General features: G+C 43.0%; 1 protein-coding gene and 1 pseudogene across 2 annotated transcripts in view; both read left to right on the top strand.

Annotated features, from left to right (window-relative positions):
• The first annotated feature begins 3,658 nt into the window (after positions 1-3,658).
• Positions 3,659-4,395, top strand: LOC129031600 (large ribosomal subunit protein uL6-like; annotated as a pseudogene).
• Positions 4,396-10,168: 5,773 nt separating this feature from the next.
• Positions 10,169-14,477, top strand: part of PLEKHM3 (pleckstrin homology domain containing M3) — a 204,045-nt gene continuing 199,736 nt past the window's right edge. For both annotated transcript variants that reach the window (XM_054478417.2, XM_063647837.1), the window contains exon 1: positions 10,169-10,350. The gene's annotated coding sequence lies outside the window, so the exon portion shown is untranslated. The remainder of the gene's footprint in view (positions 10,351-14,477) is intronic.

Genomic DNA, 14,477 nt, shown 5'->3' with positions numbered 1-14,477 from the left:
AAAATACAAAAAATTAGCCGGGCGTGGTGGTGGGTGCCTGTAATCCCAGCTACTCGGGAGGCTGAGGCAGGAGAATCACTTAAACCTGGGAGGCAGAGGTTGCAGTGAGCTGAGATCACGCCACTGCACTCCAACCTGGGTTACAGAACAAGACCCGGTCTCAAAAAAAAAAAAAAAATCTCAATGTGAATTAACTCAAAAGTAGTTTGTGCAATGCCTGAAAATTAAAAAGTGGTAGAGACAAGATTCTAACCACAGTGCAATGCTGCTTCTCTTCAATCTCCTCTGCTTTTTTACCTCTCCTTACCCTTTAGGTCAAACTCAAACCCTCCCTTTTATAGAAGCCTATCTGAGCAGCTCCATCTGATTTTCTGGACTTCTGGACATTCCTTTGCCTTCATCCCTCCCTGGATGTTTACTGTTTGGGACTGCTGGAAATCTTTCCAAATTTGTATCTATTAGCTCTACCATCTAAAAGTGAAAGGTCTCAGAGTATATGTTCCAGGTTGAAAAAAATTTTTGGGTGAAAAGTGACTAGATTGACAGTTGAGTAGGCAGATGACTCGTTTCCCATAACAAGTATGGTGGACTCTGTGATATACTGCCCAGATTCCCCATCAAAAAAGGACTTATTGCTCCAGCTTCCAGGAGTGCTGTCAGAAGATTACCATCAGTGGCCATTCTTCTTAGGGACTGTCTCAAGTTCATAGAGCCACCTTGCCCTAGAGTGGCCCATATCCAATGACTAAGGGATGTGGGAATACAAAATCCTGGCCATCTGGGTCAGTGGTGTGCTGGAGCCAGCTTCTACTGATTCTTAAGGCTTTAATATGTGCATTTCCAATTCTGTGTTCTGTGATGATACATCCAGAGCTTGAAATTAGGCACAGTAGGGATTTTTATATTGTGAAAATTGGCAAACTCTAACAAATCAGAACTTTTACTTTTTCAGAGTCAGTTTACCAGCACACCACTGACCTTGGTTCTACATAAAACTATGCTGAAGCCACATCAAGATTGAGACAGTTTTTCTTTTATAATATTTTAACTTTCTGGACGATTCTCTTGTAATCACCCAACGGCTTCTTCCTGCCCACTGCACGGATAAAATCAATATACTAAGACCGTGGCATTGCAGTAGAGAAAGAGTTTAATTGACATGAGGCTGACTCATGCAGAGGAACTGGAGTTATCACTCCAATCAATCTCCCCAAAGGCTGGAAGACTAAGGTTTTTATGGACAATTTAGTGGACAGGAGGCTAGGGAATGGATGCTGCTGATTGGTTGGGGATGAAATCATCAAGGTGTGGAAAAAGCTCCTGGTGCACTCAGTGCGCCTCTAGGTGGGGCCATATGACCAGTTGAGTTATGAGTCACAAATCCAGGTGAGGTCAGTCTGAAACAACTACAAACCCAGTGTTCGTTTCTACAATAGTGATGTTATCTATAGGAGCAAGTGGGGAAGTCACAAATCTTGTGGCCTCCTGGCCACATTACTCCTGGCAGTAAAGGATTATAGAAACTACACTACATTTTATCAGAGTTCAAGCCCCTTCCATAATCCTATTCTGTGGCCTTTCATTAGTCTTACAAAAGCGGGTTTCTGTCCCTGAGCAAGGAGGGGGCTAGTTTTAGGGAGTGAGTATTATCATGCTTGCTTTCAAGTTAAACTATAAACAAAATCTCTCCCAAGGTTATCTTGGCCTATGGCCAGAAATGACCAAAGATAGTTTGAAGGTCAGAAGCAGGATGGAGTCAACTATGTCAAATTTCTTTTACTGTCATAATTGAAACCACAAAGGTAGTTTCACTCATCTATAAGCTGTTAATGGAGGCCTCTGGATAGTACTGACCATTATACAAGCCACCAAGAATCAATGAACCTCATACCTAGAGGACAGTGAATTCCTGTAGTAAATGCTTGGTTTTTTCTGTTTTGTTTTGTTTTGTTTTCAAGATGGAGTCTCGCTCTGTTGCCAGGCTGGAGTGCAGTGGCATGATCTCAGCTCACTGCAACCTCTGCCTCCCAGGTTTAAGTGATTCTTCTGCCTCAGCCTCCCGAGTAGCTAGGACTATAGGCGTGCACCACCACGCCCAGCTAATTTTTGTACTTTTAGTAGAGATGGGGTTTCACCATGTTGGCCAGGATGGTCTCCATCTCTTGACCTCGTGATCCGCCCACCTCAGTCTCCCAAAGTGCTGGGATTACAGGCATGAGCCACTGCACCCAGCCAGTAAATGCTTGTTGAATGACCACATTCAAATTGCTCTATTAACGTCTTCTGTAAATTCTATCACTTATTCTTGATCTTTCTAGTTTAAAAAGCCTTGGTAGTTGGCGGTGGGGTGGGAAATCATTGAATAGTTAGCTTTGCTAATGGCTTTTTGCTTTTTTTCTGTTAACTTATTTGTAGAAGTGATAGTCAAAAGAGTTAAAGACATATATGGCCTGGCCATCAACTAATCAAAAAGAATCCTAGGCTGGGCACAGTGGTTCATGCCTGTAATCCCAGCACTTTGGGAGGCTGAGACAGGTGGATCCCCTGAGGTCAGGAGTTCAAGACCAGCCTGGCCAACACAGTGAAACCCTGTCTCTACTAAAAATACAAAAATGAGCTGAGTGTGGTGGTATGCACCTTTAATCCCAGCTACTTGGGAGGCTGAGGCAGGAGAATCGCTTGAACCCAGGAGGCGGAGGTTGCAGTGAGTCGAGATTGCGCCACCGCATCCAGCCTGGGCAACAGAGTGAGACTCCATCCCCCCCAGAAAAAAGAATCCTGGCCCTAATATAAGAGTAGGGTCCTAGAGATACCCACCATTTCAGCAAAATAGGGTCAGATATTAATCTTTTGTGTGCTGGATCTTAGGATGTGGGAGGTTCCTTGTAAAGAGACCTTAAGATACTTAGAGTGCTTAGAGACTGAAGCTAGTTACCAACCCATATGGAACTGTTTCAATATTTTAACAATATTTTAACAGCAGGTATGTCCTTGTGGGTGCCTTCCAGCTGAACAGCAGGTTCATTTATACTTTTAAGGAATAACTCTGTGACTTCAATATTTGACATCTCCTATGCTTTTAATTTACCTAAAGAGACAAACAACAGTAATTACACTATGTTAGTCTTAATAAATATCCTAATCATTTTTACTTGGGCTTATTTTGGGAGATGGGTGAGGTATACTTGGCTTGCAAATTTTAAGCTATAAATAGCACTAAAAATGTTCTGATTAAGTTTAAAACACTTTTTGAGGAGATTTTTGTTTTATTTCTTGGAAGACAGCATTGATTTTTTTGAATCCTGGCTTGAGCATTACTTTAGTAAATGAAGGCTAAAAGGAAAATATCTAATGAAAGTATATAGTAATGGCACTTCCTCATATGACGTTTAACATTTTTTGAGATCATTTACTAAGTACCATAATACTTGTGGAGGAAAATGCAAAGATGAACAAGACAGGGTGCCTGCCCTGCCAGGGATGCTGAAGGGGATATGATGGGGGAAATTTTGTATTTGTCAATTAACCTCAATAAAGCTGGGAAAAATCAATTAATTAATTAAAAATGGGGAACCTAAAGTTGCAAAAGAAGAGTTTCCAGGAGTGGGTTAAAAAAAAAAAGGGCTTTTTTGTTGTTGTTGCCACATCTACTGCAAGAATGAAGACCATTCTCAGCAACCAGACTGTTGACATTCCAGAAAATGTCGACATCACTCTGAAGGGACGCACAGTTATTGTGAAGGGCCCCAGAAGAGGCCTGTGGAGGGACTTCAGTCACATCAGTGTAGAACTCAGCCTTCTTAGGAAGAAAGAGGCTCCGGGTTGACAAATAGTGAGGTAACAGAAAGGAACTGGCTACCGTTCAGACTATTTATAGTCACACACAGAACATGATCAAGGATGTTACACTGGGCTTCCATTACAAGATGAGGTCTGTGTCTGCTCACTTCCCCATCAACGTTGTTATCCAGGAGAATGGGTCTCTTATTGAAATCTGAAATTTCTTCAGTGAAAAATACATCCCCAGGGTTTGGAGGAGGTCAGGTGTTGCTTGTTTGGTATCTCAAGCCCAGAAAGATGAATTAATCCTTGAAGGAAACGACATTCAGCTTGTTTCAAATTCAGCTGCTTCGATTCAGCAAGCCACAACAGTTAAAAACAAGGATATCACCAGCATGGCACATGTATACATATGTAACTTACCTGCACATTGCACACATGTACCATAAAACCTAAAGTATAATAATAATAATAATAATAAAGGATATCAGAAAAATTTTGGATGGTACCTATGTCTCTGAAAAAGGAACAGGTCAGCAAGCTGAAGATCTAAGAGTTGTCCAGCTGCAGAAACAAGATGCTGGAAGACTCCTAAGACCTATTTGTGATATTTAAATGATGCAATAAAAGACCTTTGATTTGGGGAAAAAATAGGTGTCTGAACTATAAAATGGGAAGAAAGGGGTATGTGGGAGATAAGTCTGGAAAGGTGAAGTGTCACTCAAGACACTTTCAGTTGTAAATGTCAGAAACCAACACAAACTCCCTTGAGATAACATGGGCTTCATTGATAATAGAACTATAGGGTCTAGGAGGTGAGGTTAGCTCCAGGCCTGAGGAGATCCTGGGACTCAAGCAAGGTCATTAGCTCTTACTCTCCCACCACACCTTCCCACTCCCCTCACACAAAATCTTCATCCCTCCCTTGGTGTTACTCTCCTCTCTCCCGTCACCCTCCTTCCCTTGTTCTGCAGACAGGCATTCTCATATGGTGGGAAAGATGGCCATCAGGGGCCTCCAATTCACATCCTTCCAATCCTGTATCCCAATAGGCAAGGCTCCTTCCACAGCTTCAGAGACAAAAATTCCAGGGAAGGACTCTGATTGGCTGGGTCACATGCCCACCCTGGCTCAACTGCTGTAGCCAAGAGACTAGGGTACTGTGAATAGTAGAACTGGCCTAGCATTGATCACATACTTACCCTGTGTCTTACAGGTAGGGGAAGTTCCCAAAGGAAGTAGGAATGCTGAGTGCAGAAAAACAGAGATGCCCCCACATGTAGGAGGGAGCCAATAATGTAGAGAGCCTCAAGGTCAAGCCATGAAGTCTGAACTCCTTCTGGCAATAGGAGGTCATTAAAAGTATTGGAGGCTGGGTGTGGTGGCTCACGCTTGTAATCCCAGCACTTTGGGAAGCAGAGGGGGAGCAGATCACGAGGTCAGGAGTTCAAGACCAGCCTGGCCAACACGGTGAAACCCTGTCTCTACTAAAAATACAAAAAATTAGCTGGGCATGGTGGCAGGTGCCTGTAATCCCAGCTACTCGGGAGGCTGAAGCAGGAGAATAGCTTGAACCCAGGAGGCAGAGGTTGCAGTGAGCTGAGATCACACCACTGAATGCACTCTAGCCTGGGCAACAGGGCTAGACTCCGTCTAAAAAAACAAACAAACAAAAAAAGTATTGGAGTAAGAAAGCGGCTGTGGATTAACAATTGGACTAGATAATCTTCTAGGTTTCATTTCATTCTAGTTTTGGGTGTTTTTTTGTTTTTGTTTTTTAAGACAGGATCTCACTCTGTTGCTCAGGCTGGAGTAAGAAAGCAGCTGGGGATTAACAATTGGACTAGATCATCTTCTAGGTTTTGTTTCATTCTAGTTTTACGGTTTTTTGTTTGTTTTGTTTGTTTGTTTGTTTGACAAGATCTCGGTCTGTTGCTCAGGCTGGAGTGCAGTGGTATGATCATAGGTCACTGCAGTGTCCAACTCCTGGGCTCAAGTGATCCTCCTGCATCAGCCTCCTGAGTAGCTGGAATCTTATGCCACCACACCTGGCTAATTTTTTAATTTGTTATTTTTTGTAGAGATGGAGTCTCGCTATGTTGCTCAGGCTGGTCTCTAATTCCTGGGCTCAAGTGATCCTCCTGCCTTGGTCTCCCAAAGTATTGGGCTTACAGGTGTGAGCCACTGCCCCCAGCAAACCTTAACTACTGAGCTACAGCATGAGGCTCCATTCTGTGTTAAAAATCATTCTGATTATTGAAAGAGAGGCCTTCCTGAATGTTAGGGTATAAAGAAGTCAAAAAAATGGTTGCCCTAATGTAAACTATGAACTTTACATTACATGGGTGGTAATGATGTGTCTGTCAGTGCAGGTTCATTGATTGTAATAAGTGTACCACTGTGGTGCAGGATTGATAGTGGGAGAGGTTGTGGGTTTGAGGAGCAGGGGATACATGGGAAGTCTGTACTTTCTGCTCAATTTTCCTGTGAACCCAAAATTGCTCTAAAAGACAAAGGAAGGCCGGGTGCGGTGGCTCACGCCTGTAATTCCAGCACTTTGGGAGACCAAGGCGGGCAGATCACAAGGTCAAGAGATTGAGACCATCCTGGCCAACATAGTGAAACCCCGTCTCTACTAAAAATACAAAAATTAGCTGGGTGTGGTGGCACATGCGTGTAGTCCCAGCTACTCAGGAGGCTGAGGCAGGAGAATCACTTGAACCCAGGAGGCAGAGGTTGCAGTGAGCCGAGATTGCACCACTGTACTCCAGCCTGGGCAACAGAGCCAGACTCCATCTCAAAAAAAAAAAAGACAAAAGAAGATGGTGGAGCTGCGTTTAGCAGACAACCTTTTGAATGGAGATATGAACTTAAATATTTTACATTTAGAGAGGCAAAATGTTCCTAGCTGACATACAGAGGCCTAGCTGACATATAGAGCTCCTAGCTGACATACAGAGGCCCATGAGCCAGTGGCTGCCTAGCTGAGATTATTCTCAGCCCTAAATCTTTCAGCCTTTTTCTGGGATCATCCCCTTAATTCTGGTGCTGAGGATCTGTATTAGTGAGAGTGAATAAAATCAGTCATTCTGCAAACACAGCTTTTTTTTTTTGAGATGGACTCTTGCTCTATCTCCCAGGCTGGAGTGCAGTGGCATGATCTCAGCTCACTGCAGCCTCCGCCTCCCAGGTTCAAGTGATTCTCTGCCTAAGCCTCTGAGTAGCTGGGATTACAGATGTGTGCCATGACATCCTACTAATTTTTGTATTTTTTAGTAGAGACAGAGTTTTGTCATGTTGGCCAGGCTGGTCTCGAACTCCTGTCTTCAAGTGATCCGCCCACCTCGGCCTCCCAAAGTGCAGGAATTTCAGGCGTAAGCCACTATGCCAGGCCAAAAGCAGTTTTTTAAATGCATTTTATGTCCCAGACTTCATGCTTAATCCATGAAAAACAATGACAAATCACAAACTCCTGACATCAGACTTCAAGACTAGACTGAAATAGTTTTTCTCAAAGGGTGGTCCATGGATCACCTACATGGGAAGCACTTGAGGACCTTGTAGAAATTATGGAATTCAGGACCCTAATGTAGGTAGATCTTCAGAATAAAAATCTGTGAATGTGTGACCCAGGAATCTGTGGGGTTTTTTTTTTTTTTTTGGTTTTTTTGTTTTTTGTTTTTGTTTTTTTTTTGAGATGGAGTCTCACTCTGTCGCCCAGGCTGGAGTGCAATGGCATGATCTCGGCTCACTACAACCTTTGCCTCCTGGGTTCAAGCAATTCTTCTGCCTCAGCCTCCCAAGTAGCTCGGACTACAGGCACCGGCCACCACATCCGGGTAATTTTTTGTATTTTTCGTAGAGACAGTGTTTCACCATGTTGGCCAGGCTGGTCTCGAACTCTTGACCTCAGGTGATCCGGCCGCCTCAGCCTCCCAAAGTGCTGGGATTACAGGCATGAGCCACCACGCCCGGCCTAGGAATCTGCATTTTTAACAGCATTCAAGAACCTTGACACTCAAAATGCAGCATCACTTAGGAGATCATGACTGTTGGAGAGGCTCCATCCCAGACTTACTGTATCAGAATCTGCATTTTGACAGAATTCTTACCCATTAAAGTTTGAGAAACACCATCCTAGAAGATTCTGTTCCATGTGAATTTTGAGAACCACCAATCCAACGGAAGACTGATCTGTGTAGCACAATGTAATGGGTACATTTATAAAGGAACACATGAGAGCCTCTAGGAGTGCATAATAGGAGCAATTTCCCCTATCAGGCAAGGTTTCCAGAAGAGGTGTGATGTCATCTGCTTTTTTTTTTTTTTTTTTTTTTTTTGAGACAGCGTCTCGCTGTTTTGCACAGGCTGGGGTGCACTGGCTCAATATCAGCTCACTGCAACCTGCGCCTCCTGAGTCCAAATGATTCTAGTGCCTCAGCCTCCTAAGTAGCTGGGATTACAGGTTGTGTGCCACCATGCCTGGCTAATTTTCGTTTTAGTAGAGACAGGGTTTCACTATGTTGCCCAGGCTGGTCTCGAACTGCTGGCCTCAATCAATCCACCCGCCTCGACCTCCCAAAGTGCTGGGATTACAGGCGTGCACCACCATGCTCTGCTAATTTTTGTATTTTTAGTAGAGATGAGGTTTTATCACGTTGGTCAGTCTGGTCTCGAACAGCTGGCCTCAAGCGATCCACCCGCCTCGGCCTCCCTAAGTGCTGGGATTACAGGCACGAGCTTACAGGCACGAGCTTACAGGCACGAGCTACCGTGCCCGGCCTTTTTTTTTTTTTTTTTTTTTTTTTAGAGTGAAAGTTTATTAAAAAGCTTTAGAGTAGTAATGAAGGGAAGGAAAAGAAGAAAAGAATACTTGGAAGAAGACCACGCAAGTGACTTGACAGACCAAGCGCCTGTTACCTGCTTCTTAAAGAGCAAGGAGAAATTAGCCAGGCTAAGTAAGAGGATGGGCCAGGAGTGAGAACTCTCATCAGAGGGAATCACATGTACAAAGTCCTGAGGAAAAAGAGAATACTGCAAGTATTCTCTTTTGGTAATTAAAACAAAACAAAACAAAAAATGTACCTCTGGCCAGGAGAGGTGGCTCACACCTGTAATCCCAGCACTTTGGAAGGCAAGGAAGAAGGATTGCCTGAGGCCAGGAGTTCAGGATCATCCTGGGCAACACAGGGAGACCTTGCCTTTACAAAAAAAAAAAAAAGAAAGAAAGAAAAAAGAAGTTAGCCACGTTGTGGTGATGCGTGCCTGTAGTCCTAGCTACTCAGGAGGCTGAGTTGGGAAGATCCCTTGAACCCAGGAGTTCAGGGCTGCAGTGAGCTATGATCGTGCGACTGCACTCTGGCCTGGGCACAGAGTGAGATCCTGTCTCTAGCAAAACAGAAAAAAAAGTACCTCAAGTTGCAGGGTTTGAAGAAAACTTATTTAAACTTCGAATATCAACCAAAGGAAATTTTTTCTTAACTCAATGGTTAAAGATTTGCTTATTAATCTTCTGGAGGGTGGGAAGAGGAATCAGAGTTTTAGATTTATATGTTTCATCCCTGACCCCTTTGACCTTTTTTTTCTTCATTCCTTTGTTCATTCATTTATTCAGATGTATGTACATTGGGCCTGTGCTAGATGCCTCTAGATGGTGGCGAGTGAAACTGAAATAGTGCCTGCCCTCAGGGAGTTTATAGGTGAGATGGGTGAGCGTGGGAAAACCAATAAAACAAATAAGTGTGTACTTATAAAGTGAGAAAATGGCTAAGAAGTGTGCTATGATGGAAAACAGACAGGAAACTGCAAGGAAGTTCTGTCCAATCAGACCAGCATATCCCTGCAAAGCGACCACAGTCACGGCAGGTGGGATGTGGGCGGTCTTACCAGGCAGTCCTGCCCGCGTGCACACACACGCACACTCTATTTTGCTGGGAATCCGCAAGTGGGGGTGAAGACCTCACCTCAAAACCACCCCCCTTTCAAGCTGCGTAGGAAAGGACAGTGAAAATGGATTTTAACTGCAGCCCCAAAACCGGAAATGAGAAGCAATCTCCAGAATAGTCCCACTGTTGGAAAGAACTTATCTGAGTAATTAATTCCCTTAGACAAGGGAGCTGCTAAAAACCAGCCCGACCCTGACATGTTCTAAGTGACATTTTCCAATCGCAAACACCCATTTTGGCGTTGGGTGGAGCAGTGAGGAGACTCCGCGACACACGCCATTGCTTTCACAATGTGTACAAGAGGAACTGTATATAAGAAAGCAAAGAGATAAGGAGGTCTGGCGGGTGCGGTCAGGCCCGGCCTAGCTGCCGGGTCACTCGGGCAGGAAAGACGCGTCCTCGCGGCCTGGAACCTTGTGTGTCCGGCTCTGGCTGCCCGGGCCGCCGGCGGAAGCATTTCAGAGTGGGACTGCGAGAAGCCGCTTGTAAACAGAGCCGGGCCGGGATGGTCAGCGGCCGGGCGGGCTGTCACCGTGAGGCGGGCGGTGGGCTGCGGGAGCCAAGCCCCCGCCAGGAGCGGACTGCAGGCCCCGCAGGTGAACGGAGAGTAGCAGCCAGCGCCCAGGTGAGCATCCGTCTGCTTCTGTGCTGCCTGGCCGGCCAGTTTGGGGGATGGGGTGGAGGCGACAGCATTGTAAATATCCGAGCAGCTCCCAGGGGTAGCAGTGATTTTGCTGTTTCTTGCATGCTCAGATTTTTATTACGTGCTGGAGATTGTACCACATTGCAATGGCTAATGGGTGAGGGGAGATTACATGATGCATTGTCTGCTTATTTTTGTGAATCAGGTATATAATAGGAGGAGAAAGTAGGTGAAATAGTAGGTGATCTTGTTGAGTGCGTTATTAGTACCCCTGCCATCCCCGCCTGGGGATTATAAAACCAACTCCCAGCAGAGCTTTTAACCTACATCAGGCTGGGGCTTCTAGAAAACGATTGTTCTTTCTGTCGACTCTGTCCGTTTTTAATGTATAGTAAATGACACCACATGACTGATGACAAGCATGGTTTGGTCTTGTAGGAAAGAATTATTAGGCTAAAAAATCAAGATAAGAAAATCTCACACCCATCCCTTAAATAAAAATAAATTACTACTGAGATATATATTTGGATGACAAATTGAGACTGGTCTGGATGTATACTTTGCAAAGCAAGACAAATTTGAATTTACCAGGTTAAACTGAGATTGAGCCATGCTGCTGTAAACTTATTTAGAAGTTTATTTCTCTCTTCTTTTTTCTTCCTTGGAAGGGACCAGAGAGAAACAGCTGAATTTTTTTCTCTATATTTTAATTTAAGTAATCGTAGTGAGTTGTGATTGTATTTATAAAGTATTTTATTGTAAAATACTACATGTAAATTATAATTGGCATACTTAAAATACAAGGCAGTTTTTGACTGACTGACTTCAAGAAAATGCCTTAACAAAAGCTGGGCTATATATCTAGTCTCTAAAAATGTCAATAGACATTCGTAACCATGGTCACATAGTCTTTTAGACAGGAGATGAATATTAGGTTAAATTGCACCTACAATAGATAGATATACGTAGAAGAAATGATACTAATTCCCGATGAGTTTTTCTTTACAATGAATATTTTTACAATGTCATGGTTTATAGCAAAAACTATAAAGCCAGACTACTTCAGTTTGAATTCCTGCTTGGTCACTTCCTAGTTGTGTAATCTTGGGCAGTTTACTTAGCCCTTCTGTTTCCTATCTGTAGAATGGGAATAATAACAGTATTGACCTCATTAGGGTTTTTATTATTGTTATTTTATTTTATTTTATTTTATTTTGAGACAGGGTCTTACTCTGTCACTCAGGCTGGAGTACAGTGGCGTGATCATGGCTCACTGCAGTCTCGACTTCCTGGACTCAAGCGATCCTCCCACCTCAGCCTCCCGTGTGGCTGGAACCATAGGCACAGGCCACCACACCTGGCTAATTTTTGTACATTTGGTAGAGACAGGGTTTCACCATGTTGCCAAGGCTGGTCTCGAACTCCTGAGCTCAAGGCTTAGAACAGTACCTGGCATATAGTAATTGCTATATAGAAGTTTGTTAATAAATATATAAAATAAAAATATGCCAGTGTTGAAAGTGGAATGGTGATTACCAGGGCCTGGAGGGAGGGAGGCAATGGGGATTTGTTCTTTAATGCTGTGGTCCCCTGGTGCTTTTTGGCACCAGGGACCAGAAGACCATTTTTCCACAGAGCGGATGGTGTGGGGTCGGGGAGTAGGGGGGTGATAGTTACAGGGTGAAACTGTTCCACCTCAGATCATTAGGCATTAGTTAGATTCTCATAAGGAGCGTGCAACCTAGATCCCTTACATGCACAGTTCACAATAAGGTTTGCGCTCCTATGAGAATCTAATGCTGCTGCCGATCTGACAGGAGGCAGAGCTCAAACAGCAATGCGTGGCTGGTTCATCGCTCACTGTTGTGTGGCCCAGTTCCTAACAGGCCATGGACCCGTACTAGTCTACAGACATGGGGGTTGGAGACCCCTGGTTTAATGGGTATAGAGTTTCAATTTTGCGAAATGAAAAGAGTTCTGGAGATTGGCTGCACAACAATGTGAATGTACTTAACAATACTGAACTGTACACTTAAAAATAGTTAAGATGGGGCTGGATATGATGGCTCAGGCCTGTAATTCCGGTGCTTTGGGAGGCTGAGGCGGGGGCATTGCTTGAACCCAAGAGTTGGAAGTTAAGTGAGGTATGATTACGCCACTGCACACCAGCCTGGGCAACAGAGTAAGACCGTGTCTTAAAAAAAAAAAAAAGGTTAATATGGTAAATTTCATATTATATGTATTTTACCACAATTTAAAACTTTTAAATACCAGTGTTAGCAAAGTTATGTTTTCAAAATTTTATTAGCATGCTGCAGCCCCATTCATAGTTAGTTGCCTTTGCCATTATGGAAATGCAGCTTCTGGCAGTCATCAGTAAGATTCATTTTTTTTAGTGGATTTGTGTAATTGAGATTTAATTATAAAGAAAACAAACAAATGATAAGAAACAACACCTAAGACTGGCAGGCAGAATTCTAAAAATGCCTCTCTACTAAAATTGCTGTCTGTAATCTGTGAAACCTGTGCATATAATAAGATATCACTTTCTCGATTATGTTATGTGGCACAGATGAATTTAAAATGGTGAGATTTTCTGGGTGGCTCTAATCTAATCGCAGGAGCCCATAAAAGTTGGGAGCTTTCTCTGTCTGGGAAATTGGAGACACTTAAAGCAGGGGAAGGACTCAGCATGCTGTGTTGGAGCTTCGAAGGTGGAGGGGAACTGTTGAGAAGGAATTTGGGCAGCCTTGAGGAGTGCTGGAGGCCTAGAGTTGCTGAGGGTGGCCCCAGGTAACAACCGGCATAGAAAGAAATGGGGACCTCTGACATAAGCCACAAGGAACTAGATTCTGTCAACAATCCCAATAAGCTTATAACTGGATTCTTTACCTGAGTTTCTATTAATAGATAAGAGCCCAGCCTGGCCACCACCTTGGTTTCAGCCTTGTGTGAGAGACTCTGAGCAGAAAACCCAGCCAAGCCCATCCAGTCTTCTGACCTTCAGAACTGTGAGAAAATAAATAGGTGTTGTTTTAAGCTACTTAAGTTTGTAGAAATTTGTTATGAAACCATAGAAAACGAATAAAGAAAAATTGAAACAATAGCAAAGTATCATTTTTTCCGAATCTCAAATTAACATAAATTTTCAAAAATCCTCCTCACCAGTTAGTGTGCAGCACAGCAGACACTTGCAAATGCTAGGAGGGATACACACTTGCTGTAACCCTTCCGAACAGCTCATTGGTGAATGTATGAAAAGCCTCAATGGTGCTCCTACCTTTTGACCCAGTTAATTCCACTTCTAGGGTCCATCCAAAGGAATTTATCAGAAATATTTTAAAAGTTAATGTTCAAAGATGCTCAATATAACTTTATTTAGAAAAAAATATGTGTAATAACCTAAATGCCCCAAAACGGGAACAAATTATGGTGTCATCAATAGATACAGTGTTATGTAGACACTAAAAAGGATTTTTTAATGAAGAAGTTTAACAGTGTGGAAAGGTGTTACCAATGATTGCTAGGTGGGGAAAAATGCATATCTATAGTAAGCTCTGAACTATGTTTAAAAAAACAAAATCTACATAAGGGCTGAAAGGGCCACAACGGGGCAGTGCTTTTTTCCAGTGGAGGGTAAATAGGCATTGTTTATTTTGCCTTTTATTCTCTTCCGTATTTTCAAAATGACAAGCAATGAACCTGTAGTACTTATTTATAATCACAAAAGTCAATAAACGTTATTTTAAAAGCTGTTAAGTCTCTACATTGTGGGGAATACAATCACTATAAAACATTGTACAGTCAAATACTGGAGATAATAAAATCCATAAATAACGTAATTATGTGGCAGAAAGTGATTTTTTAAAGAAAACAAGATATAGAAAACAAATTATTATTGAAAAGATTGAAAATAAAGTTGGAAACTTATTTCTCAGTAGGGTAATAAGTGAAAGCTTCATGGTAGAAGGATCGCTGAATGTCATGTAGAAGTAATAGAAAAAGGAGGCACATGGCTGAATGTTCATTAAAAGTATCAGTTTTCTCATAGATTGATGGATTTAGGTTTTGGGCTATGGACCCAGGTTAATTATACTAGTGGAAAACAA

The sequence above is a fragment of the Pongo pygmaeus genome, chromosome 11, assembly GCF_028885625.2.
Source record: "Pongo pygmaeus isolate AG05252 chromosome 11, NHGRI_mPonPyg2-v2.0_pri, whole genome shotgun sequence".
Lineage (NCBI taxonomy): Eukaryota > Metazoa > Chordata > Mammalia > Primates > Hominidae > Pongo > Pongo pygmaeus.
Note: the sequence above shows the minus strand (reverse complement) of the source record. Positions and strands in the feature narration are given on the sequence as shown.